Raw genomic sequence first — 26549 nt, forward strand, 5'->3', positions numbered from 1 at the left:
GTGTGCTTGTAGAAAGAGGTGATTATTTCAAACAATCCAAACTACTAATAAATCTTTGTTGCAGGTCCTTGGCAAAGGTTTTTGGAATTTTATTGTGTGCCTTGATTTCATAGACTAGCAAACACTTCAATTGGTGCTTTAAAATTGAATCAGTGTCTTTTGTGTCTTGAGCAATAGGCTCTTTTTGTTTAATCTTTAGAGGGCCTGTCTCCCCGTGTGGTCATTAGGACTACTAGTGAGGAGAGAACGACCTAAGTGGTAGCAAAAGAAAAACCATCTTCTTCCAAACCACTATAAATAACTGTATTCATGGTGAAAACTATGAATAACGTGTGCTGATTAGTTCATACCAACACTATGTCTCCCCATAAACCCGTTTGATCAAATTTATTTGATCATTTGTAGGGCGTAACCCCTATCGGCTAGGAGCCTTCTATATTTACAGAGCTGAAAGTGCCGCATGTATGGCCACACGAGCAGATGCCCTTATTAGCACCTTTTTGTTTTAGAAGCCCAAATCCTTGTAGTTGTTGAGGCAGGAGGTCGGACCTCTGGTAGCGGCCCACACACATACGGTTCTTAGTAGAGATACAAAGTTCGCCACAAGGAATTTTTGTGGGGACTGATGCTTGGTTGCCCTAAGAAGTGAGTGCCGAGGGTGGAGCCAGTGGGGTCAAACATCTAAGTATCTGCTCTGAATAGCGTAGCGTCGGGGGAAACTCCATGTGGGATCAACAACTATTGTCTTGGCCAGCCATAAGAATTGTGCTTGACTTATTTTGAACAATCAAACATTCAAGACCAAACAACAAAACATTGTGTCTTTTGTGTCTTCAAGTGTATGCAAAACAATTTCACATCAGACATCACACTTTCTTGGAGTCATTTTTGAGTCTTAAACTTGCAAACATTGAGTCCCCATCAACACTGTGTCCTCTTGTCACGAAAAACAGTCAAACATTCAGGCTTGGTCACAACAAAGCAACTTCACAGATTGGGAAAAATTGCACAAATTTTGTAGAAACGTGTCTTTGTCTGACATAACAGCGTCTGTGTCGTATAACCACATCTGTGAAGGGCAAAAATGCGTCTGTGTTCTCAGAATCAACATTGCACTTACAAAATCTCAGACTCGCGTCTGTGTTAAACAAAACCACACTTGTGTCAGGAAATTGCGTCTGTGCAGTATATAGGCACGTCTGTGTTCAGAATTGAAAAACTTTTGCAATCCAACAAACAAACACAGTCAGTTTCAGAATTCTTGAGCTTCCTAGGTTATTCCTCCAGGGTTTCATCTAGCATTCAACCTGTCTTTGGGTCTCACAAAGTCCATCATTTCTTTACACCTTACATTACATTCATATTTGTCTAAACTTTAGTCAAAAGGTCACTTGCTTGTCCTCATCATACTTTGTCAACACATTACATACAACAACATTTTGCTAAGTGGTCCCTCATCAAGGTCTATCACCTTTGGCTCTCATTTGGTCTTACTTAGAGTCAAGGTCAACTTACCTCATCAAGAGAAACTATCCTCTCTTTGGAAGCCACACCTACTCTACTACATACATACTTGGTCTTACACTTTGGACATTGCAAGTAAACCTCAGATTCATTTACATTCCATCCAACTCTTGGTCTTCCATACTCTTTTCCATTTTCATCTAGTCTCATACATCTTTGTCAATACTTAGTTCATGGTTCAAACCCGTTCCCAAAAATCTAGGAGAGAAACTAAAGAGGCTCAAGAGTCCGCAAACATGAGTTCCTATGAGTATGACAATGATATCTTTTTCAATTCTGATCATACTACATTACTTGACATGGATGCCTATAGAAACATTCCAAATGTTGAGCACATGGACACTACAAGAAACAATGATGCACACAATGACAATATTGACAACTTTTCTGTACATTCAGCAGAAGTGGAAGACATCATTATGAATCCTCATTTTAATCGATTGGTTGAGCAAATAATGAGGAGAGATAGACAATACTTTCTACAAGTGATGGCACAAAGTGGAACCAAGATCCCTTATGATTTTGACATGTCTCAAATAATGGAAAATCGACCTTTGCAACAACCTCACTCCAACATGGATCAAAGGAGGCCTAATAGTGGAGGCAATAGAGGACCACATATGGTGCATGAATCACCATCATCTTTGTTTCAAAAACCAAAGGTCTCATACACACATGGTCAAGCATATGATACTCACCTTCGCAGACCATTATGGAAGTCTTATGCAGAAAAATATGCTCAATCACATATCAATGCTAAGGATCAACCACCAAAGCAATTGGATATTCAAAGGCATGCTCAAGATTTGGACACAAGGAAACCACGTGTCAAATTTGGGGGCAACACACTAGAATAAACTCATGACATTCCTATAGAGTATGGTATACATGGACAAAGTAGATATTCCATTCCTCACCATGACTCTATACCAGGTGGTCCATATACGCAGCATCATTATAGACCTCCTCCATATGAACATGTGTATGATCAATATCATCCATATATGCAACATGCTCCTCCTCCAATTGGTGCCTCAAGCATGGGGTATGGTCCAAGAAGTCGATCTCCACCTAAGAATAATTTGGAGCAACAAATTAAGGACTTACAAAAGAAAATGGAGGACATAAATACACCGAAGCCAACTTACACAATGAGAGACATACATCTTTATCCATTTGACAAGAGCATTCCAATGCCTCCATTTCCTACACACTTTGTGACACCTAAGTTTGCTAAGTATAGAGGCAAAGGGGATCCTAAGGCACATATAAGATAGTTTTTCACAGCTTGCATTGAGGTAGCTTCAGAAGAGACATATTTGATGAGATTATTCCCACAGAGCTTAGGTGATCAAGCTATGGAATGGTTCTCCCAACTTCCACCTGCAATTAAGTCATGGGGTGACTTAGTAGAGGCATTTATCCAACATTTCTCATACAACATAGAGACAGACATATCAGTCACTACTTTGTGCAACACCAAGCAAAATGAGGGAGAGTCTTTTGCATCATTTTTACAAAGATGGAGAAATCTAGCTAGCAGATGCTCTTGTGAAATTCCACAAAAACAAATGGTAGAGATGTTCACCTAGAATGTTAACAAAGACATTGGCTATGATCTAAGGAAAGCTTGTTTGTCCACCTTCAAGGATGTCATTGAAAAAGGCTTAGCGATAGAAAAGGTCCTAATTGAACAAGGAGTCATTAAGATATTCAAGGAAAACAAAGATGAATTTAAAGGAAAAGATAAGCCAAGATTTTGGAATAAAAACAAGAACATAGTCAATGATGGTGTTGTTGATGCCAATACAGTGCGACCCAAAATCATTTTTTCAGGATCAAGCTCTACAAACAATCAGGTCAATACTCAAACAACTTCCAAATCACGAAGGAAGTACACCCCATTGGGAGAACCACTTGAGTCAGTTTTCAAAAAGCTAGTGGCAAAAAAGATAATCACAATTCCAGATTTGCCTCCATATGAACCAAAGGTAAAACCAAATTTGTGGAATGATGATGAGTATTGCGAATTTCACAAGAGCAAGGGCCACAAGACAGGAAATTGTCATTGACTGAAGAACATCATACAAGATCTCATTGATAGAGGTGACATTGAGATTGAAGGACACTCATCCAATCAAGAACATGAGATGTTTAAGGAACCATTCCCAAAACATGACAAGGGAAAAGCTAAAGCCATAGGTGACCAAACCAACTATACAAGAGCATCCTATAACTATGATTCAGCTATCAATCACATCTCGATGGACAATTATGTCTCTACCATTATCATCAAGGACAAAACACTTGAGAATTCTACCCAAAGACCCAAGATTGTCCTATAAGGCATTGGATCTTCTTCCGAACCTACCTCTGAATGTCATGTTACAACCCATCGAGGTAAATTCACTTTGCAAGGTGCTCCAGCTAAAAACATAGCTTCCTCAACCAAACCTGAGTATGACCTTGTAGAACAGTTAGGGAAGACACCCACGCTTATCTCAATCCTTGAGCTCTTACGCATATCCCCCGCACATAAAGTCATTCTTGACAAAATCTTGAGAGACACTGTTGTCCCCACTGATCTGAACGTGGACCAGTTTCAAGCCATGGTGGGATACCTTTCCATTCCACACTCCCTTACATTCATAGAAGCAGATGATGCCTCCGTAAGTCAGCCACATAATGCACCTTTACACATTGAAGCCTTCCTACACAAACATCGAATAAAATGAGTCCTGATAGATGGAGGAGTAGGTCTAAACATTTGTACATTGAGCACTATTAAACAATTGGGATATTCTGAAAAAGCTATGAATTCTACAAACAAAATTACCATCAAAGCATATGATGATGAAGAGCGTTCATCCAAGGGCACAATCACTTTACCTCTCAGAGTTGGGCCAGTTACAAAAGATGTGGTTTGTCAAGTCCTAGACCTTAATCTCACATACAACATACTCTTGGGACGTCCATGGATTCATGAGATGAGCACAGTCCCATCTACATATCATCGATGTATCAAGTTTCCACACAATGGATTTGAAGTGACTGTCAAAGCTAACCCAAATCCATTCATATATTGCAACAATTTGCGATCTAGATTAGAAATAACAATCCCTGTCAATCGAGAAGCTATTCCTTCATCAACATATGTGGATCCAGAATCCTTGAAAGCTTCTACATCAAAACAAGCAGAGATCAAAGAAAAGTTCAATATTAAAGACATGGGATGTGGTGAATATATCTTTCATGTTGATCAACTCCCACTATCTCCTAGGACATTGAGTCGATAGGAACAACCTATAAACAATTTGCAATATCAAGGAATTGGGTGTGAACCACCTAGTGTTGTGGCTACTAAGTCTGAATGCAAATCTCCTCTAGTGGTGCAAGCAACTCTTGATATCAATAGTCCTCAGAGTGGTTCCAACGAAGAATCTATTGAGCGTATCGCCAACCCTCTTGAGAACTCACATAGCCTTACCATTTCATCCACTCATTCCATTTACAATCCTCTCCCAGACTTGGATCAACAAGAATTACAAAAGCCCTTACTCATTGAGGATCAAAAATCAAGTTTTGAAAAGAAAAATCTAAAAGTCAAAAATAAAGAGAAGTCCTTTAGTCCAAATCAAAATCAAAAGCTATTGGGCTTTGCAAAATCAAGGTCAAGGATAAAAATCCTATGAAAGAAAAAGAGAAAGAGATGATCTCCCCTAATATCAAAATAACTAGGGGCAAAAGTTCTAAAATTTCAAGTCAAAAGGCATACTTGTTGATCCTAAGTCTCCATCATGCTATCCTACTTTCACTTCTTTTCACAATCATAAGCCTTCATCACTCATCCACTTGTTCCGCACATCCTTTCCCTTCTGGCGATACATCATGGACCTTTAATGGAGCTTTCTCGAGGGACTTTGTTATCAGGGATGCCCAAACTTCTTCAGGTGACACGCATACGGGCAAACGTAGTTCACACATTAGTAATTCTATCTCAATTCCTTCATCAAGGAAGACAATCCATGGAGCTACATATCATTCAGTCAAGGAACGTCGCAATTACAATCACAAGGTTAAGCCTCATACATTTGAGGTGGGTGACCTGGTTCTCAAAGAAAATCCTAAAAATCCGCAAGACAGAGAGAAGAAGGGCAAGTTTGAACCAAACTGGCTTGGTCCTTATATTATCACAGCAGCCTATGGATCTAGTGCATATAGGCTCTTAACCATAGAGGGTGAACCTTTTGAGGATCCTATCAATAGCATGCACCTCCGCAGGTTTTACACATAGCTCTTCAGAGTATCCTAATTTAAAAATTAAAAAAAATACAAAAAAAAAAAAATACAAAAAAAAAAAAATAAAAATTTCAAAATACAAAAAAATCATAAAATAAAAAAATCGTTACTTGGTGAAAACTTGGCAAACAGGTGCCTTGTGACACAAAAAAGAAAAAAAGAAAAAAAGAAAAACATTTCGTCCAATGGTGAAAACCACTTCGGTGGTGCCCTGGGCAGGTACCATGGTGAAAACCGGATCACCGGCGCCATGCGTAGAGACATTGCTCCTCCCTCCTTTAGGATTCCATTTCATCCTTTCACTTTGCACACACTCACAACCTATCCATCCATAATAAACTTACCCATTCCCATCATGGCTTGTTATTGATCTACCCAAGATTGGTTAGTCATTCGTAATAACCCCCTTTTCCCCCTCTTTCCATCCATAATAAATCAGCTCCTATTTGTGGCTAAGGCAAATCCTACGTCTAGTGATGGGTGTGGAACTGAGAGCATCACCTATTCTGAGGAGTACAGTTTCTTCCAGCTTTCTTCCATCTATCCACGCACAATCTGCAATAAAGCAACACTTGCATCGCCGAGCCGTAATAAAGTTTCGTCTTCTTCGCAATAAAGTATCAGTTGCATGGATTCAGTTAGTTTTAGATGAGACACAACAACAACAATGGGCTTCAACAAATCAAATCTTTCAACAGACTCAGACAACATATGGTTCAGTGCTATCTATCCTTTTGTGAAAGTAAACATTGTCACCACAATCAAATAAGACTTATACAAGTGACAAGAGACACTAAATTTGAGGACTACAGTGGATGTTGGTGTCGAGTCTTGGTTTTCTTTTGATTTTATCTTTTTGGTGACATGTCTTTTAGCTTTTCTGGGATGTCTCTGACTAGCGATTCTATCTCTAGGATGTCTTTGACTAGAAAGGCAAGGATGAGGTATCGTCACCTATTTTTCTTTGCTGTCTGTGGATTGTCTTTTAGTAATGCTATGACTTGTCCAAGGATATGAGGACACTGTGAGTCTAGTATGAACTGGGGCATTCCTTGTTTGTTACTGTCTTATCTCCATGCAAACAAGTACAATGACTTTCTGGGTCAAACATATGCCTCGATCGTCATAACCTACTTGCCATAATAAAGCTCAATGATGATAACGCACAAGAAGCTCTTTCACTTTCATATCTTCTATCTTTCATCCCCCTTTCTTGATTGACTTCCATCATCCTTCTTGAGTCCGTGTAGCCTGCTATCACATGACTGAGTATAATGATACGCCAAAAACATTTGCATTTCATGTAGTTGCACCTGCATTACCACATATTAAGCATTTCATACATACATATAGATATCACAATTGCATCACATCCTGCACACAACACATGTTAGCACATTTTATATTCTCATCATGTAAATAATCATTTGCATTATCATATTCATTAACATTTTATACATTCACATTTGCATATGCATAACATAATAATAATAAAAAAGAACAGAAATATTGCATTTCATCATGTATATATTTGCATCCATGTCGTAATCATCACATAAAAACATACATCATGAAACATCTCATCACATAGGTACACATGCATATAGCTGCCGCCAAGATGAATCATCTCATATATATATAAAGTGTCATGATACAATGATGTCAAAATCATATGGCTACAAAATCACTGGAAGGTGTCTACATCATAATACAAAATGGTACAACACACTGATACATGGGGAGCCCTCTACGGCTATGATGAACTCCCTCCCTTGGAGCCGCCTAGCCTCGACAGAGTCTGAGCCCTAGACGGACCCGCCCCAGGATCATCCCTCCTGTCCCCTCTATTTGGTGGTGGTGGAGGACCCACAACTCCATTGCTGGACGCCTATCTCCTCTGGCTCCCCCCCGTAGCTGTCGTTGTCCGCGATGGTTTGCGGAAGCTCCTCGCCCGCTGCTCTGGTGGCACTGCTCAGTAATATAGGTCTCGCCAGTAACCTATCTCCTCCCCTGCCCGTAGAACATAGGCATATCCAGCCCCTGTATCCTCTGCTGCCTGCCTCCTAGCCCTCAGCGTTGTCTCAGCCTCAGTATAGCGCTGGATATCCTGATCTCGCTCATGCTCTATCTCCCTCAGTTGCCTCCTGAGCCTAGTCGTCTCCCTCTCCAGGTCCTGAATCTCACCTGCCTGTCCCTAGCAGATCTCCCTCAGCTCAAGCAGCTTATCCTCCTCCTCGGCCCCCTGTGCCTCTGCCTGTGGCTCTGCTTGTGGCTCCCCCTGTACTGGTGCCTATGCCTGTACCTGTACCTGCCTTTGCCCCTGTTCCTGCACCTGTCTAGGACCCTGTGCTGCTGGCACCTGTAATGGCAATCCACCGCGACCCCTCACCACCCGAGCCTGTCTCTCCTCCCCACCCTCTCTCCGTGGAGCCACCCTCCTCTCTCCAATAGCACCCTGCCTCCTCCATTGGCCTCTCCCCCCACCATCTCCATCATCATCTCCATCTCCCCCACCATCTCCATCTATCGCCTCCCCTGGGTCTGTCAATCATGGAAAGGGATGCTCAGCCCAATACGCCATGTACTCTGCAACCATGCCTGCATCCTCAATCTCTAGCCACATATCCCATGGCATCGACACCATCTCTACTAGCTGCGTCATGGTCTAATCATATGATAATAATGGCCCAAAGTGTGCCTGATCTCTGACTGTCCGAGCATACATCCCAGAACCCCGTGGCATCCGCTGAATACTGCCAAACTGCCTACATACCCTGTCAATCAACTGTCTCTCCAATACATAGGGCGTTCGCCCAATCAGATATCTGCTCTGGAAAGAATAAGGTAGATCCACTGCATCCTCCTCTCACTTCTCGCACCCAAGGTACGACCTCCATATCATAGTGTCGATCTCATCCAGGACTCGATGCCAATGCTCCAATCTGCCAAGTCGTGGTTGTGAGGTAATCATATCATACAGATGAACAAAGCTGCGTCCATGACCCCTGCCCCTGAAGTGTATCGGTCGGGTAATCGACAGATGCTCATAGGCCCATACCTGCAACAATGTAACTCCACAGCCCAATCCTATGGATCCATGATACACAAACTGATGCAGCTCATAGTATAAGTGTGCCAGCACACACAGTCCCCAGGCATATCTGGTGTATTGTGTAACCAGTGTCTCCAAGGTGCTCCCCCAACCCACAACCAACCCTTGTGTCATCCTGTTTGGACACAGGAACCCACTGATCACTCCTCCTAGCACTGCTAGTAGTGCTAGTCCTGTCATTGTCATCGTGTCCCATGCCACGTGTCTAGCTCTCATCTCTAGTCCGGGATCCTGAAACAATCATCTAAGGGCCTCCCTATCTCCCTCTCGATCATAAGGAATCAGCTTCCCATCAATCAGTACCCGCAGTATCCTGTAAACATCCTCCAAGGTGATTGTCATCTCACCCATCGGCAAATGGAAAGTGCACGTCTCTGAGTGCCATCTCTTAGCTAGCGCAGTCAGCAACCCCATGTTTGCCCGAAACTCAGGCACATACATAATATATCGCAAACCCATACCCTCAATGGCAGCCTTGTCCTCAAATGTCAACTTTGGTCGCAACCTCTAAGTCGACGAGAATCTCTCTCGCGACTCCAACATAGGTAGATACTCCTGCAGTCAAGCAAATCAATCATGTCAGTCATAGCGGCATTCACTGTTCATCACAAAATGCTACTTTCTATCTAAGTGCATATGGTACTCTATCCTAGTAACACTCACTGTTCATCACAAAGTGTTGCTAATATTCTAGTGACACTCATTGTTCATCACAAAGTGTTGCTGATTATCCTAGTGGTACTCCCTGTTCATCACAAAGTACTACGTGTTTTGCACTCCCTCTTCATCACAAAGTGCTGCTCACATTTGCACTCACTGTTCATCACAAAGTGTTACTCATATTTTAGTACTCCCTGTTCATCACAAAGTACTATGTCTTGGTACTCACTGTTCATCACAAAGTACCTTGATCCATCCTATCCTAGGGCCTCTGCTTGAGTGAATCCTCTTGAGTAGTTTCCTAATTGGCAACGTATGTTCTATCACAAAATTGTCAATCCTAGCCCTCTTTGCTATCCTAGTCTTCCCTAGAGGACCTGCTTGAGTGTATCTTCTTAGTAGCTTATCCAATCGACAGCGTATGTCCATCATAGAACTGTCGATTTGACCTTGAAGACATAAACGTGACTTGATGACATAAATGTGCTTATAGACTGCACAAACGCACCTGCTCTGCATAGACGCGCCTAAAATACACAGACATGCCTATGCTCTGCACAGACACGCCTGTCCTGCACAAATGTGCCCACATTTCACAAACGCGTCTGAACAATGCAGACGTGCTCGCATTTGACACAAACACTTTTTCTAGCATAGACACGCGTGACACAAACATAGACGTGCCTAGCCAGCATAGACGCGCCTGGCACCAACACAGACGTGCCTCGACGTTTTGACATTTTTTGGACATTATTCAAACATGCATTTATTGCGCTAACTATGATGCATTTATGACAACATTTATTACAACAAAGTACAAGTTTTTTTGCGATACTTACCGGCTCTCCTGCATCTGCTGGCCTCTGATCTCGACGAACGCGATCGAATCTGTGAAGCCCTCGTATCCTGAGTCAGTCTTCTTTATCCCGTGACTCTGTCACTTTATCCGGTCAGTCCATTCTAGCCTTTCTTTCTTATCGAGAGATTGTTTGCGATCTTTTCAGACATTTTCATCCAATCTCTCGAGGGGGCATATCATTCCCATCTTGGGGCAACTTTGTATCAGTTCATATTATCTTCTTTGAAACAATGCGACAAGCTGCATTGTCTCAAAGAGGGGCAAAATGTAGACACCTAAAATTGTCATGTCTAATTAAATAAATATTTTATTTATTTAATTACTTTAGCCTAATTCTTCTATTAATTAAATAAATATTTATTTATTTAATTAATTCATTTATCCTCTTCTAGCCTTATTTCTCATTTAAATAAATACATTTATTTATTTAAATTACCCCTTTTCCTAAATTAAATAAATATTTTATTTATTTAATTGATCCCACTTCTTCTATTAATTAAATAAATTTTTATTTATTTAATTAATTCATTAGCCTTTTCTACCCATGACACATGTCATTCATCTCTTAATTCATACACTACCTACCCTCTTATTATTTTATTATTTCTTTTACCTACCCTCTAATCATAGCCGACCTCTTTTACACCTCTCAATCTTATCCCTCCATTTCATGTAGTGTCTTCTATAAAAGGAGATGCTTCCTTCATTATCAAACCCTGGCTAATTCAATTATGCACTTGACTACACTATGTTTTTCATATGAGATCCTACTTGCAACCACAATCTGTTCTTTGTTGAGCTCTTGTGCACATATAAAATCTGAGAGCAACTATATCAAGCAAGATCAATGGAGATAGGCAGAATGGAGATCCAAACCCTATTGGACATGTGATGGTATAATCTTTGTGATTTCATTTGATTTGCATTGTCTTGGGTAATCTTCATATGTTATGGTGGATTTTTGTTGCTGTTAGGCTAGGGTTTTGTGGTTGAATTCTATTTAGTCTTTCAATATTGTTGTTTCCACTTTCACCATATACAGTTATGGTTAGGGTTTGCATCATGCTTAGGGTTATAGTTTGGGTTAGAATTATTTGGATTATGGTTAGGGTTTGCATTATTGTTAGGGTTAGGGTTTGGGTTACAACAAGATTTATGGTTTGAATTATTGTTAGCATTAGGGTTAAGCACAAGGTTTAGAGCTAATATTAGGATTTAGTGTTATAGTTATGGATAAGGTTAGGGTTAGTATTTAAATCATTATTAGGGTTATAGTTAGGTTCTAGGTTTAGGGTTTGGACTATGGTTAGGTTAGGGTTTACATCATGATTAGGGTTATGGTTAGGTTTTGGGTTAAGGTTTAGTGTTATGGTTAAGGTTAGGGCTAAGGATTATAGTTATGGTTATGCTTATGATTAAAATAGGGTTAGGTTTCAAGGATAAACCATGTTGTTAGGGTTAGGTTTCTATAATAAAGCTTGAGTTTAAGGTTAGGGTTAATATTTATTTAGGATTAAAGATACCATTTAATTAGGGTTAGGGTTAAGTTATGGGTTACATTAGAATAAAGGTTTGATTAGGGTTAGGGTCAATGTTAGTTGTTGAGTTTAGGGTTGAGACTATGCTAGGGTTTAGGTTGTTGTTCAAGATAAGGTTCAATTAAGGTTAGGATTAATTTTAGGGTTAGGTTATTAGGATTCAATTAGGGTTAGATTAGAGTTATGGTTAAGATTAGGTTATGGATAGGATTAATTTTAGGTTGTGATTAAAGTTACTATTCTAGGATAAAGCTTGGGGTTAGGGTAGGGTTGATATAACTTTAGTTGAAGCCTAACCATAATTGAATTCTAAGTTAACTATAAGTCTATATATATATGCATTTTTTATTTGTTGTTTCTCTATTTTCTCTTCATTACTTGCATTGTTTTTTATTATGGGAAAAACACGTTTTAAGGGGACCCGAAACCCTTGCAACAGGTTTTGGAGGGACCCGAAACCCTCAGATTTTATCAGGATCTGGAACCCATAGAACAATGTTGCCAAAGAGAATTAACCAAGAAAACTAGCTGCCCAAACAAAGCTGAGCTGGCAAAAGCTAGCAAAAGCCATCAAACACGAACAAGAAGAACCAGTCAAATACTTAAGATATCATCGATATAAAACAAGTTGGCTACACCAACTAGGCTAAAGATTTAAACTATGATGAGGGTTAGCATGCACCCTTAGACAAACAACAGGGATGTTTCCGACTCCCTTGACCTAAGACAGAGACTTCAGACAACAAAAATCATGACTAGCCCATAACCAAAAACAACCAGAATCTGGACTGGGCCCTTGAAAACTATCAGCAACCAGCCATATAAGAAAAGAAAAGGCAAATAAAACAAGATGCCTAGAGATAAAGGGATTTTGAAAGGCTTCCCTAACCTTAAAACTAGCTTTTGAAGTGGTACCCTCAACCACCTTGAGCTGAAACAGAGGCCCGATCAGGAAAGCATCCATCCAAACAAGCACCGCCGCACTCTCCACCTCAATAGGAGAAGACATAAAAGAGCTTGAGAGAAAAGATCCAACAACCAAAAAATCACCAGCCTCGAGAGAAAGGTACACCAAACTAGGAGAGGAAGCACCAAAAATCCCTTTAACCACCCAAACACCAAGCAACCACTCCACCTCCATAGGAGGGCACAACGCCTCAAGAAGAGATCCATGGGACTAAGTAGTAAGAGAAAAAACCCTCAAAAGGAAACCGAAAGTGGAAGCACTGAGGGCCCACATAGAAGAAACGGGACCACCAAAAGTGTAACCATACTCCAACAACAAAGAAACAACCCCCACCTCAATAGGGAGAGAACATATTTTCTTTAGAAGGAGAGACCACACCAACTGCAACCCAATACCAGAACAACCTCTGCCCAGCAAAGCCGCCTCAGAACAGGAGCATCCAACTCCTTCTGCGGAAGATATCTCCACCTCTATAAGAGATAAAACCTTCTTAACAGGCACATAGAGAGAAGAAGGGTGCCCAGAAACAACCCAAAACCTAGGCATTTCCACCCAAAGGGCATCAAAAGAGCTCCACAAATCCCAGCCCGAGAGGAGGAAAACGAAAAAAGAAGCATTGGAAGCACAAAATCCTCCAACCCAACATGGGAAAGGGCACAAAGAAGGGACACAAGCCAAAGCAGAGCAAAACGGCCTAACAAGACCGACCCAACAGACAAGAGAGGAAGAGAGAGCTGCCAAAAGAAATCCCCACTGGCTCTGACCCACTAAGCCCGCAGCAGTAGCAACCCAAACAGCCGCCTCAGCGAGAGACCCCAGAAGCCGATCCACCAGAAAGAGGGAGCGAAGGGGGCATCACGAATCATCTAGGTCAAGCCAGGCAGCGATACCCATTGCCAAGGCTCCCAAGCAATCGTCCTCATCGTCGTCTGGTTCCTCCCCTTCCTCAGCAACAACCAAAACCCTAGCTCCCGCCCTTGCGCGACTCTCGCTCTCGCTCCCGCTCATTGTCACTCATTACTTGCATTGTTATTTAGTGTGATTCGTGCCAATTTTTCATTATGATTGGACGGACCCTGTACTTCGTATATATACCTTCCGCTAGACATTTAATCATGTTTATATATATATATGTATGTATATATATGTATAGATATGTGTACATATATATATATATATGTGTGTATATATGTATAGATATGTGTATATACATATGTATGTATGTATGTATGTATATACATATACATATACATACATACATATATGTGTATATACATATATACACATATATGTACACACACACACACATATATACACACGTATACATATATGTATATATATATGTGTGTGTGTGTGTGTGTGTGTGTGTGTACATATATATATATACATATATATGTACACATGTGTGTATATATATATATACACACACATATATGTACACATATGTATACATATATATACAAATATATATGTATGTATATATACATATATATATATATATGTATATATATTCACATGTATACATACATATATGTATGTGTACATATATATATATATACATATATATGTATGTATACATGTGAATATATATATATATATATACACACATATATGTGTATATATGTATATACAAACATGTATATACATACATACATATGTATATACATCTTAGTATGTGTAAATATACTTATACATACATACATACATATGTATATGTATCTTAGTATGTGTAAATATACTTATATTTATATACATACATACATATGTATACATATATATATATACATATACACACACACACATATATGTATATATATACAGATACATATATATGTATGTATGTGTATATGTATATATATGTGTATATGTATATATGTGATGTATATATACATATACATATATGCATACATATATATGTATATACTTGTATATATGTATGTACACACACACACACACACACACATATATATATACATACATACATTTTATTAATATTTTCTCTCCTTTCTGCATTGTGTGTTGGATTTGCCTTGTGGAGTGCTTTGCTCAGTTATTAGGATTTATATTCCCCTTGACCTTCGGTTGCCATGGCCCTAGACTGGGGTTTGGCATTACCCAAGCAACTCTATGGGTTGAATCTAGTTAATCAAGGTGAAACTGTAAGATAAGATTTGTGTATTGTGTTGATATTCAGTTAGCTTTCTCAATCCATTGATAATACTTTTGTTGCCTCTATTTGCATCAGATTTTGTTCTGTAGGTAACTTTAGACTTCATTTCGTTTTAATTTTTTACTCAAATTTAGCTACAGTGCTACGGGTTATTAACTCCGGTTTTGTTTTGATAGCTAGAGTGGTTTAAGATTGCATCCACTCCCTGTTTAATTTGATTAAGTGTTAGAATCTTTGAAGAAAGTTCTGGATATGTTTACATTTATCTCAATGCTGTGAAGTGGGATTATCCTTGTAAGTGTTATTGATAGGAATTCTTTACTGTTATGAGACTAACAAAATGTAGGAGAAAGGATATTTTTAGATTGTGTTGCAGGATTATCAGAGAAGGTACATAATCTTGATTAAGAGAAAGTTCCCTCATCTCTCATCTCTAATAATCATTACCTTGAGGAAGGAAATGACAACATACCCTAGAACTGTATCGGGCTATTACCTTGTAAATGTTTATCACACGACTCCACAGGATGAGTGGATCAATTATAATGTATGTAATTTCATTTGTAATAAGCCAATGGCTATGATGTAACTTTCCAGGATAATATCCTTGGGCAAGATCAGAGGTTTTCTTAGTTTGGTTCTTTCCTACTGGTGCCCACATTGAACCGAACATGTACTATGTAAATTTTTTAAATTAATAAATATATTACACGACTACGACCCATTATCAATCAAAACAAAATAAAGAAATAAATAAACAAACAATAAATAAGATAAAAAAATAAAAAAATAAACAATAAAAAAATAAGTAAAATGGACAATGAATAAGTAAATGTACGGACAAGCATAAATGTTTCAACCAGAAATTAAACAATAAATAAATAAATAAATGTACAGATAGGCATAAATACTCAACCAATAATTAATAAATAAATAATAATTCAATAAATCAGAAGCTCATATAATAAATATTCAATTAAACATTAGACCATAAAATAATAATATAAAATCATCAAGTAGATACAAATTCATTAAATAAACATCAATAAATAATAAATCTCTAATAATATAATTCACACATTAATATCATCCATTAATTTAATTTAATACTAAATAAACTATATAAATCAATTAATTATTAATTAATAAATAATCACAAATTTACAAGGCAACCTGACATAAGGTTGAACAACATACCACATGATGCAGACCAACGACTCAAGCCAAGACACTAACTGACAAGGGTATCAACTTAAGCCTAAAGTATGAGAGGGAAACACATGCCATCTCTGACAACTTGCCATTGGGATAAGACACGCTCAAACATGTGAGACCAAGTGGAGTCTATGTCTGGTACCTGCAATCCTGCATCGGTTAACAATTTGGAGGAATTGATTATGTGTTGCATTGATGTTTTGTCATTGATGGCAACACCGGTTGTTTTGGTTGTTTACCGATTTCCTGTTTGTTCCAATAGAGTGGTTGGATTATGATATTGATCCGGTATGCTTCGGTATACTTTGGTTTGTGGAATTGATTTGGATCTATCATTCATGTTATTCAGATATGTATCACGATCAATTGGTATGGGATTTGATGACTCAGATACTATCATTTGTTCTAGTAAGCCTTTTGGTCACCGGCAAGGGTTTTACCGACATATCTTTGTTGAAGATATTTTGATGCACATGATAAGTGGTGTTGGTGCGACTTCTAGATGGCTTTCAAGATGTTGTTGGTTATCTTGTTCGTGTTCCTGTTGATCAGTGGTGTTGGATTTGGGTCCGGACCTAATGCTATCTTATTATGCTAGGTTATGGATCGGTTTATGTAACGTGTTGATGGGTGACCCCGATGCATTACCAGATGGATTCATTGATTGGATTATGTTGTTTCAGTCTTAGGCCAACTTGGTTGATCATTGGATTGCAGGTTTATGTTATGAATTTATTGTATTATCTTTTAGGTGGCCAACCTAATTGTTTAAGTCCCGGGTTGGTATAAATATGATGTAAGATCTCTTTGTAGATCATGGGGTTATGGTTATGGGATAGTTATGTGATTATTTGTGTGCGAATAATGTAATCATATGCAAGAGTTTTGGTCAATCATATGCAGTTCACTCTTCTTTCTGGATTGTGGTTTGGATTTATTTTGTAGTCAATGAGGCTCCTTTTGTGATGAGCAGTGCGCTCTAGGTTGTTGGCCTTCCTACATGTGCATGCCCCTCATTTTGCAATCACATACTTACTGTAGAAGTATTATTTGACTATGGGTAGGCTTCCCACCGTGGTTTTCTCTTTATCGGGTTTTCCACGTACAAATCTTGGTGTCATGTGTTCTGGATGGATGGTAACCATTTTGTGATTTATGTTTATGTTTAATTGCTATATCAGTTATTCCGGTATTTGGTTTATGTGTTCCGATAATAAGGATTTGAATGCTTAAAGTTCTGTAATCTGTTGACAATTGATTCACCTCCCCCTCTCAGTTGTCCTCTGGTTATCTGAGTTGTCTAACAACATCCACCACTAAAACACAATACAACATATGCACAATACATATACATCATAAATGATCAGGCAAGTGATAGAGAATCACAACGCCATATCATTTTTGTAATGAGTGGTATGACATTGTCCCTATCACGAAGACACTAGAAGACAATCACAATCATTAACTCAATCATCATCATAATTATGGAATAGGGTTAGCATAATCAAGATAACATCACAACCTCATAAGCGATATAATCCATAGATGAATAGTGAGTGCATAAGCCTAATCAACATATTAGTCCAGGACATAAATTCATCCACATAAATCATAATGAATCCACAAATATCAAAGAGATTATCAAAGTACAAATCTAAAAGTGTTTATCACATTCTCTCATAAAGGATGAGTCAGGGAGAAGCACTGCATCCTCCCCCCTAAAACTCGACTTACTCCTAGAAGTCGCAAGCTTAAGATGAAGATGTACATGTTAATCTAAAACTTCTTTTGAACACAACCAAATCATATCTTTCCTATAGAACATTTACGAACAATATACATAATCTCCTCGCTAAAGGAATTCATCAATCATTAGAACATCTTATCTCAGAACATTTCCTATCTCAAAGTAAGATAATAACAACAAAAGTTTCCTTACTATGCTTCAATTATTCAAGTGAATGCATTGCATAAGAGACAAAACAAGTTACAAAACTCTTACTAGTTACAATAAGCATGTTAAATCATTATAATATCTTCAAGTGAACTTTATTTAACCACATTTTGCAAGACTGAAACTATAATTCCTATCACCGAGTTAGCATCTATAAGCAAAAATCACAATAACTCACACCATTTAAAGCATGGAAACACTCCTTTAACATCTAGTTGCACACAATTAAAAAGACACATATACATTATACACAATACTTTACACATAGACACATCCTTTTATTATTAAAGAAGCCACATGTCATACACCTATATGAGGAAATTTGAATAAACTTCCTTCAAGACCGAATAAGATCAAAAGAATCTCACAATTATCCGAAATCTATATCCTATGAAAACAAGATTTATAGTATTCAAACTTTTCAGTTTCTACCACACTTCCGCTATGCTACTCTGATACAAACATTCAACGTATATTTCATCTAATCAAATTGTTCGAAGGCACTCTAATCTATTAATTATGCAATATATATATACAAAAGCACTCATAATACTTCTTTTGCATTTAACTATTTCATATATTACAAAATTCTCGAATCCAAATGCACTTCTATCTTATATTTCATTTATTCATCTGCTAATAACATTATCTAATTGTTCACTATGTCTAGTGCACTTCTCTACGGTGTCCTCCCTTGTACACACACTATCACAGGTTCAAAATGAACATGATAGAGACAATACTTCACACAAAATGAGGGACCACAATACTCAACATACAAAATGATCACAAAAGACAACAACAACAACATAGTTGACAAAAATGTATGACTTGGTCTAGCTATCTATAATAGAAGCAAATAATATTGTAGTAGTTTCTTGTGGAACTCATGCACTATGAATGAAACAAACCTTGAAGGAGATGAAAATTGATTTTGATGAGCCCATTTATATTCTTTGTGAAAATACAGGTGTTATAAACATCTTAAAGAATCTGGTAATACATTAAAGGATAAACAATATTTTAATTAAGTATCAATTTTTTAGAGAGAAGGTTGTAGACAAAGAAGTGAAGATGGAGTATGTTGAAATGAAGGACCGAATTGTTGACATTTTTACAAAAATTCTTCCAAAGAAAACTGTAATATTGTAAATTGTATCCTCATACAATTTCATACTCATTTCGGGCTTACTTTGGTGATTGTCCTTCCTTTCCCTTGAGATTGCCCACTGCTACTAAAATAGTATCTAATTTTGGAGTTCTAACACCTTGTTCATCCTTTCTTACTTTTTTGTAGCCCAGGAGGAGCGGAATAGGGTGCCTAACACCCTAGTTCTCCTATACTAGGGAATCTAGTGCCATAGTCTCCATGGACTAGGTTGCCTAGTGCCATAGTCTAGCCAAAAGGGGCCCAAATTTGAACCCTCCAATGTTAAAACAATTTTGAGTAGGAGAATGCTCTTGATGTCAACCTTCTTCATAATTTTCAACACATTCATGAGCTTGAGTATAAAAGTAAGTCCAACACTATTTTGAAACTTCTCTCAGTTACATCATGATCAATTCAATTCTAATCAAGCAAGCAATCAAGTATTTTAAAGGTAATGAAGAAGAGGTCAAGTATCCACATTTTCAAGCATTCAAGATAGCATGCATGATCAATTTTGTGTGAAGGCGTGCATGATCTTCCACCTAGTAACATCAAACTTTCATGAAGACTTCAAGGTAAGGAGATTCATATGTAAAGGTATAACATTACAATTCATCATTTTTAAAAGGTATAACATTTCAAGAAGTTTTTGTTAAAGAAAGACATATTTTGGATGCTACCTTAAGCACTTGTGAATTTATTCACTCAATATAATTAAGTAAAAGATTGAGGATGTTAAAATTGGATATTTCAAAATCTTATGATAAGGTATTATGACCTTTCCTCTTGGTGACGTTGCAAAAATATGGGTTTAAAGGGAGATTTCTTAATTTGATAAATGTCTTTGTTACCACTCTTATGTTGGCAACAAGGTAGAAAATTGAGAGAGGGGTCGGGGGGGGTTGAATAAGTTTTCTCAAAATCTTTACTTAACTCAAACACAATTTCAAATCTGATAATTTACAATGAAAGCATAAATCAACAACACATCAATAACACACATAACACCAATATTTTTGACATGGAAAACCCGGTCAAGGGAAAAACCATGGCGGGAAACTACCCACAATATGATGATACCCTGCTAGAAGTATATGAAATATTACAATGGGGAATGCACATGCATTTAGACACACCTCCTAGAGCTCACTGCTCAAAAACAATAACAAGAAGGGCTACAACCCTGGGGAAGACTCACTGTCTTACAAAAAGATTTGGATTACATCCGGAAGATCATGAACTGAGAAAATAACATCTCCTAATGCTTGGTTACTATTTTGGTTAGACACATATACTGCTCTTTCGCACTTCTTCACACTTTTTCGCACTACTTCACTACTTCTGAAAGATCAAAGCATTGTTCGTACACACAAATACATCCGTAACATACAATTACAAAGGCATTACATTAATTTATACACATCATCAACCTATCTTTCAAGGTCGGCTCAACATGCATCACAAATTACAAAGATATAATCATATATGCTACAATACTATGCGGACCAAAACAATGTTGGCTAAGACATAGTATGGACCTAAATCAACACCTTCAACATGAAACACCTCCAAGAATTATGCCTCGAACATCCGCAACACACTACAATCATCATGATGACCAAAAACATGAAGAAAACCACCAGACTAAAGAAAATCATCAATAACAAGCACAACGATCAATGCAGACCACCAACACAAATAGAAGATGATCTAGAAACATCCACATGCATCATGAATTACCATAAAAACAACCACACCAACACCACTTACTAGAATCTTCATCAACATACTGAACTTCAAGAACATTAACTGTTATGATTGTCAAACTAAAAGATTCACTTGCGGACCTCCAAATCACGAACCATCTGAATTGAGGACACACCAGAACGTCCCAAACACTCTGCCAAATCCACAAACCAAGATATTGCAACGTGGAGCAATGTGGAGCAAAATCCAGAACAATGATCAACACCAAACAACTAAAAAGCCAACCGCAATACCAGATCTCATAACTCGATCAAATCTCCATGCTAACCACTGAAACTTGAGCTGAATCAACTAGAGATGCTTATCTCAAAACAACTCATCTGCAACACACTGGACAAACCAAATCACTTAATCTGGCTGCAACACTAGAACACACAGAGGAATATGTTGACAACAATGACAACACATCACACATTTAATCCAAACACATTTGCACATCATCCCAACATCCTAGTTGTTTGATTTTGATTGATGGAGTCCCTAGAAGATTTTTCTCTTGTGGTTGTGGGTTAAAACATGGTGATACCCTATCCCCCTATATGTTTATCATTGTGGCTGATGTGCTTGGGAGAAATATTCAAAAGATGATAGAATAGAGGTTACTTAATTGGATAAAGGTTGCTTCTTCTCTTCCTCCCAAATCTCACCAACAGTTTGTGGATGATACTATTGTTTTTGGAGAAGCAACTATTATTGAATCTAAGAATTGAAAACCTATTCTAGATAATTATACAAAGGCTTTTAGTCAACATATTAATCATAACAAAAACAATATTTATTTGTTTAATGTGGATCTCCCTTCTCTCTCTTCAGAGTTGGGGAGGGGAGAACGACTAGGGTTCGATTTTTCCGCTTTACATTTTGGTGAACCCGACGTGAACATCCTCATTTTGATTATTCATGGTTAGATCTGAAAAATTTGCCTTCCTAAATTTCCATGTTTGATCTTTTGCAAATTTTAGAGGTTGATTGCATAAAAACCCTAAAATTTTCTTTTTAGTAATTAAACTTGTGAAATGTTTAATTGTTAATACTTGTTTCAGATCTACCTTTCTATTGCAAATTGTCAATTCATATTTGTGCTTTAATTCTGAAAATTAAGTGGTTAAATGTCAAAACCCTAATTTTTAAGACCTTCTTGATTCAACCTTTGATTGATAATTTCACTGATCAAAACACTTCCAAATCAGCTGTAATTTTGGATTCCGCAATAAAATCACAATATCTTTCATCCTGAAAATTTGGAAAAAAGTTGCGAGGACCGTGTGCACCCCGAGCGCCATCGTCCCCGACATTTTTTCCGAAACTTCGGGAGCTAGATCTTACTGTATTTTTCTGCTAAAATCCAGAATTTTGGCTGATTTTATCAATTTTAACACCTTCAAAATTAAAGTCAAAGTTGGTCTAGCGATTGCTTGGATTGAGGCTTCTAATCATTCAAAAATTGTTGAAATTGAAATTTTTATCAAAATTGTGTTTCTTACAGTCCTAAATCTGAAAAATGTGTTGGCATTCATTCGAAATTTCAGTGCTTTATTCAAATTTGTGCAGTTTGTGGCTTTTGAAATTAAGTGTTTAATTGCAACAACTTTGATTTCCACTTTCCAAATTCGAATTTTGCATGAAATCGAGTCAACTTTTAAATTTCAAAACTTGCGTTGCTTTTAGTATTCCGTCTAAAATCATAAAATTCAAAATTTCAGTTTCCCTCTCTTTTTCAAGATTCAAAATTTGCATTTTCAACAATCTTGGTAGGGTTCAATTTTGAGATTGCAACTTTAATTTGGCCTATCTACAGATCGTAAAATCACTCAATTTTTTCAGATTAGCTTTAAAATCATCATAACTTTCATCCCTGAAAATTTCAAAAAAAGTTGCGAGGACCGTGTGCACTCCGTTCGCCACGGTCCCGGACATTTTTTCCAAAATTTCGGGAGATTGTCCTAATTGTATTTAACAGCTTAAATCTAGGAGATTGGCTGACTTTATTGAAATTTGCTACCTCTAAAATTCAAAATCTTCTCTCTCTCTTTAGTGCATGAGTTTTACAACAATAAGCCCTACTTACACTATTCCCGTTAGACGAAGCCTTATAATTAAGTCCTTCCAAAGTTTAATTACTGAGGAGATGGAACCTAATTTGAATGGCCTTTTTAACGAGGACATGGGTTATTCCTCTAATCCTCTTAATGATGAAGAAGCTCTCCATGAGGTTTCTGTAGAACAACTTTCAAAATTGGATAACCAATTTGATGATTTTCGACAATGGATGTCTCAAGAATACCCTGATAGTGAAGCTTTTTCATTAATTGAGGGTCTAAAACGTATGGTTCAAAGTGATAAGAATGGAATTGATATTTTGCGTGGTATTGCACACATTGTGGATTCGAATGTGATGCCTATGAAAAGTTGTGCTGAAACTTTAGGTTATACACAACCTCCTACTCAAGTCAATCATTCTATTCCTTTGACGACTCCTATTGCTAGTATACCTACTTCTACATCAAACATAGTGACTACTTCAACACAAGACATTCCTCCTATGATCACCAGTCATGGGGGCAATCCCTCTTCTTCAATTAACCCTCTTCCTTCATTCAATCCAACTTCTTCATTCATTCCTTCAATAAGTGTTCCTATTATATCACCACAAATGAACATGACGCAAGGGGGCAATTTGTTTTCCATTCCTCCTTGTAGTGTTCCCCCTGTCCAATCATCTCCTATGACTAACTACCATAGTGTTCCACCACCTTACTCTCTACCTTCTTTCAATAACATAACACCTCCATCACAATCTAACATGTCTAATATGAACTCTTTGACTGAAGCGACCATTAACAATCTTGCACAAACTGTCTCTTCTTTACAACAACAAATTGCTTCTATGAATCAATCTAAGTTTAGTGTGCCCACATTTGATGTTGCAAGCCCACTTTCTCTTGACATTGTTTGAGCTATCCCCCCTAAACATGTTGAAATTCCGCATTTGGAACTTTATAATGGTAAGGGTGATCCTCTAACACATGTTAAGACCTTTCAAACAATATGTACCGATTTTGCTTATGACCAAAGGTTGCTTGCAAAACTGTTTACTAGAACATTAAGAGATAAAGCCTTACAATGGTATTGCTCGTTGCCTTCCTATTCTATTTCTTCTTTCGAACAACTTGCAAATGCTTTCATTCAACAATTTCAAAACAATATAAGTCCTAAAGTTACTTTGATTGATTTAATGCATTGCAAACAAGGTGTTAAAGAAAAAGTGACTGATTTCATTGGTAGATATAAGCAATTGTATGCTCAAATTTCTTTTCCAGTGCCTGACAATGATATTCAAAGAATCTTTATTTCTAATTTACAAAAAGATATTAGAGAAAAACTCCTATTTTCTGAGTTTACTTCTTTCCAATAGTTGTGCGCAACTCTTCACAATTATCAACTGACTGTGAGTCAAATGGAACAATCACATCCTATGGCTCCGAGTGATAAGGGTGATAGTAGTCAACAACCATTTGGGAAGTTTAAACCGAACAGAGAGTCCATTAAATTCAATGAAAACATCATCAACAACAATGTGAATGCAACATTAGGTGTGCCTCCTATTTCTAAATTTTTCAAGAAAGAAAGAAAGTTTACTCCTTTGAATGAATCATTGCATAGTATTATGAATAAGTTATTGGAACAAAATGTGCTTACTCTTCCTCCTATAAGACAAATAGATCCTGCAAAGATTAACTCACCCCATTTTGATAACAAATCTTTTTGTCAATTCCATCGTCATCCTGGGCATGATACTGAAAAATGTTTTGCTTTAAAGGGTAAAATTCAAGATTTGATTGATAACAATACTATCTCTGTTTCTGGTGTGAATGATAAAGGCAACACATCTGTAGCTCCTCCTAACCAAAATCTTCAGATTTTTACGGATCCATTGCCTTCTCATACCTCTAATGCGATTGATACTACTGATTCCTCTGTCTCACCTGATGATATTGTGTCTATGACTCCTAATGTGATTAACTTTGTAGAGCAGTAGAAAATCCCTAAAGAACCTTCCATCACATTTGATTCCAGTGAAACTATCAGGGCACCTGATGGTCCTTTATATATAGTTGCAAAAGTCAAGAATACACCTTGCCGTGGAGTGCTTATTGATCCTTCTTGCATGATTAATGTCATTACTGAAGAATTTCTTTTTACTTTGCAATTGAATCAAGTAATCTATGACGAAACAAATGTGGTTGTGAAACTATTTGATGCATTTTCTTCTCCTGCAATTGGTTCTATTACATTACCTATTGAGGTCCATAACAAATCCCTTGATGTGGACTTTGCTATTATTCCATCATCCGAACAATTTCGTGTGAAGCTAGGCTATCCTTGGCTATCTTCCATGAAAGCTATTGCTTCTCCTATCCACAAGTGTTTGAAATTTCCCCATAATGGTGAAGTTGTTACTGTCAATCATAGTCTCTTTAAACCTGCTGAAAGAACTTCTAGCGTTCCTATTGATTACTTTTGGCCTAAACAATTCCAATCTCTTCCACCGTGAAGTGATCATCTTTTCAAATCTTATCAAAAGTGGAAAAAAGATATGATCCTATCTCTAAGTGAACCTAGAACACCCAAACTTGACATTCCTATCGTTCTTGAGAAGGAAGTTCTTCCTTTGAAAGATAAAACTAATGTCTTTCCTCAAGAAGATTCCCAACCCATCCCTATGGATGTAACTATGCCTATGTCTAATAAACTTTCTAAAGGTAGACCTATACCTCCTCGTCATGATGGGCTTGGTCTCCTTTCTAAACCAAATATTCCTCCCTTATATGGAGCAGTTCCTCCTCCTTCCTCTTATGGAGAGAAGAGACCTTCCTCTTCTCCTATTGTTCAACCTAAGAGACCACAACCTAAACACCCAAGTGATAAGGATGAGAACATTCCTCCTCCTCAATCTTCTCAACTTCCTACTAAGACTAGACGAAATCGTTCTGAACGTGAACGCCGACGAAAGCGTCGTCTTAGAGCTCAGGCAGCTGCTTCTCAAACTTTGCAATCCCCAAAAACACCTTCAGCCAGTATTATTCCATTTTCTCCTCAGCCGACAATTGAGCCAAAATCTCCTAAACATAAGATGCATGATGGTCTTGATCTTGTGTGAGTTGAAGATCCTATTTTTATAAATCTTGATGATGATATAGATGAAAATGTTATTCATGATGAAAATGTTACTCCTGTTCATTCTGATAGTGAATATGAATATGTTGATGTTGATAACCATTTATCTAATGCATTTTCTAAAGCACTTATCCTAGCTCCTAGACAAGAACACCG

The sequence above is a fragment of the Cryptomeria japonica genome, chromosome 10, assembly GCF_030272615.1.
Source record: "Cryptomeria japonica chromosome 10, Sugi_1.0, whole genome shotgun sequence".
NCBI classification, from domain to species: domain Eukaryota; kingdom Viridiplantae; phylum Streptophyta; class Pinopsida; order Cupressales; family Cupressaceae; genus Cryptomeria; species Cryptomeria japonica.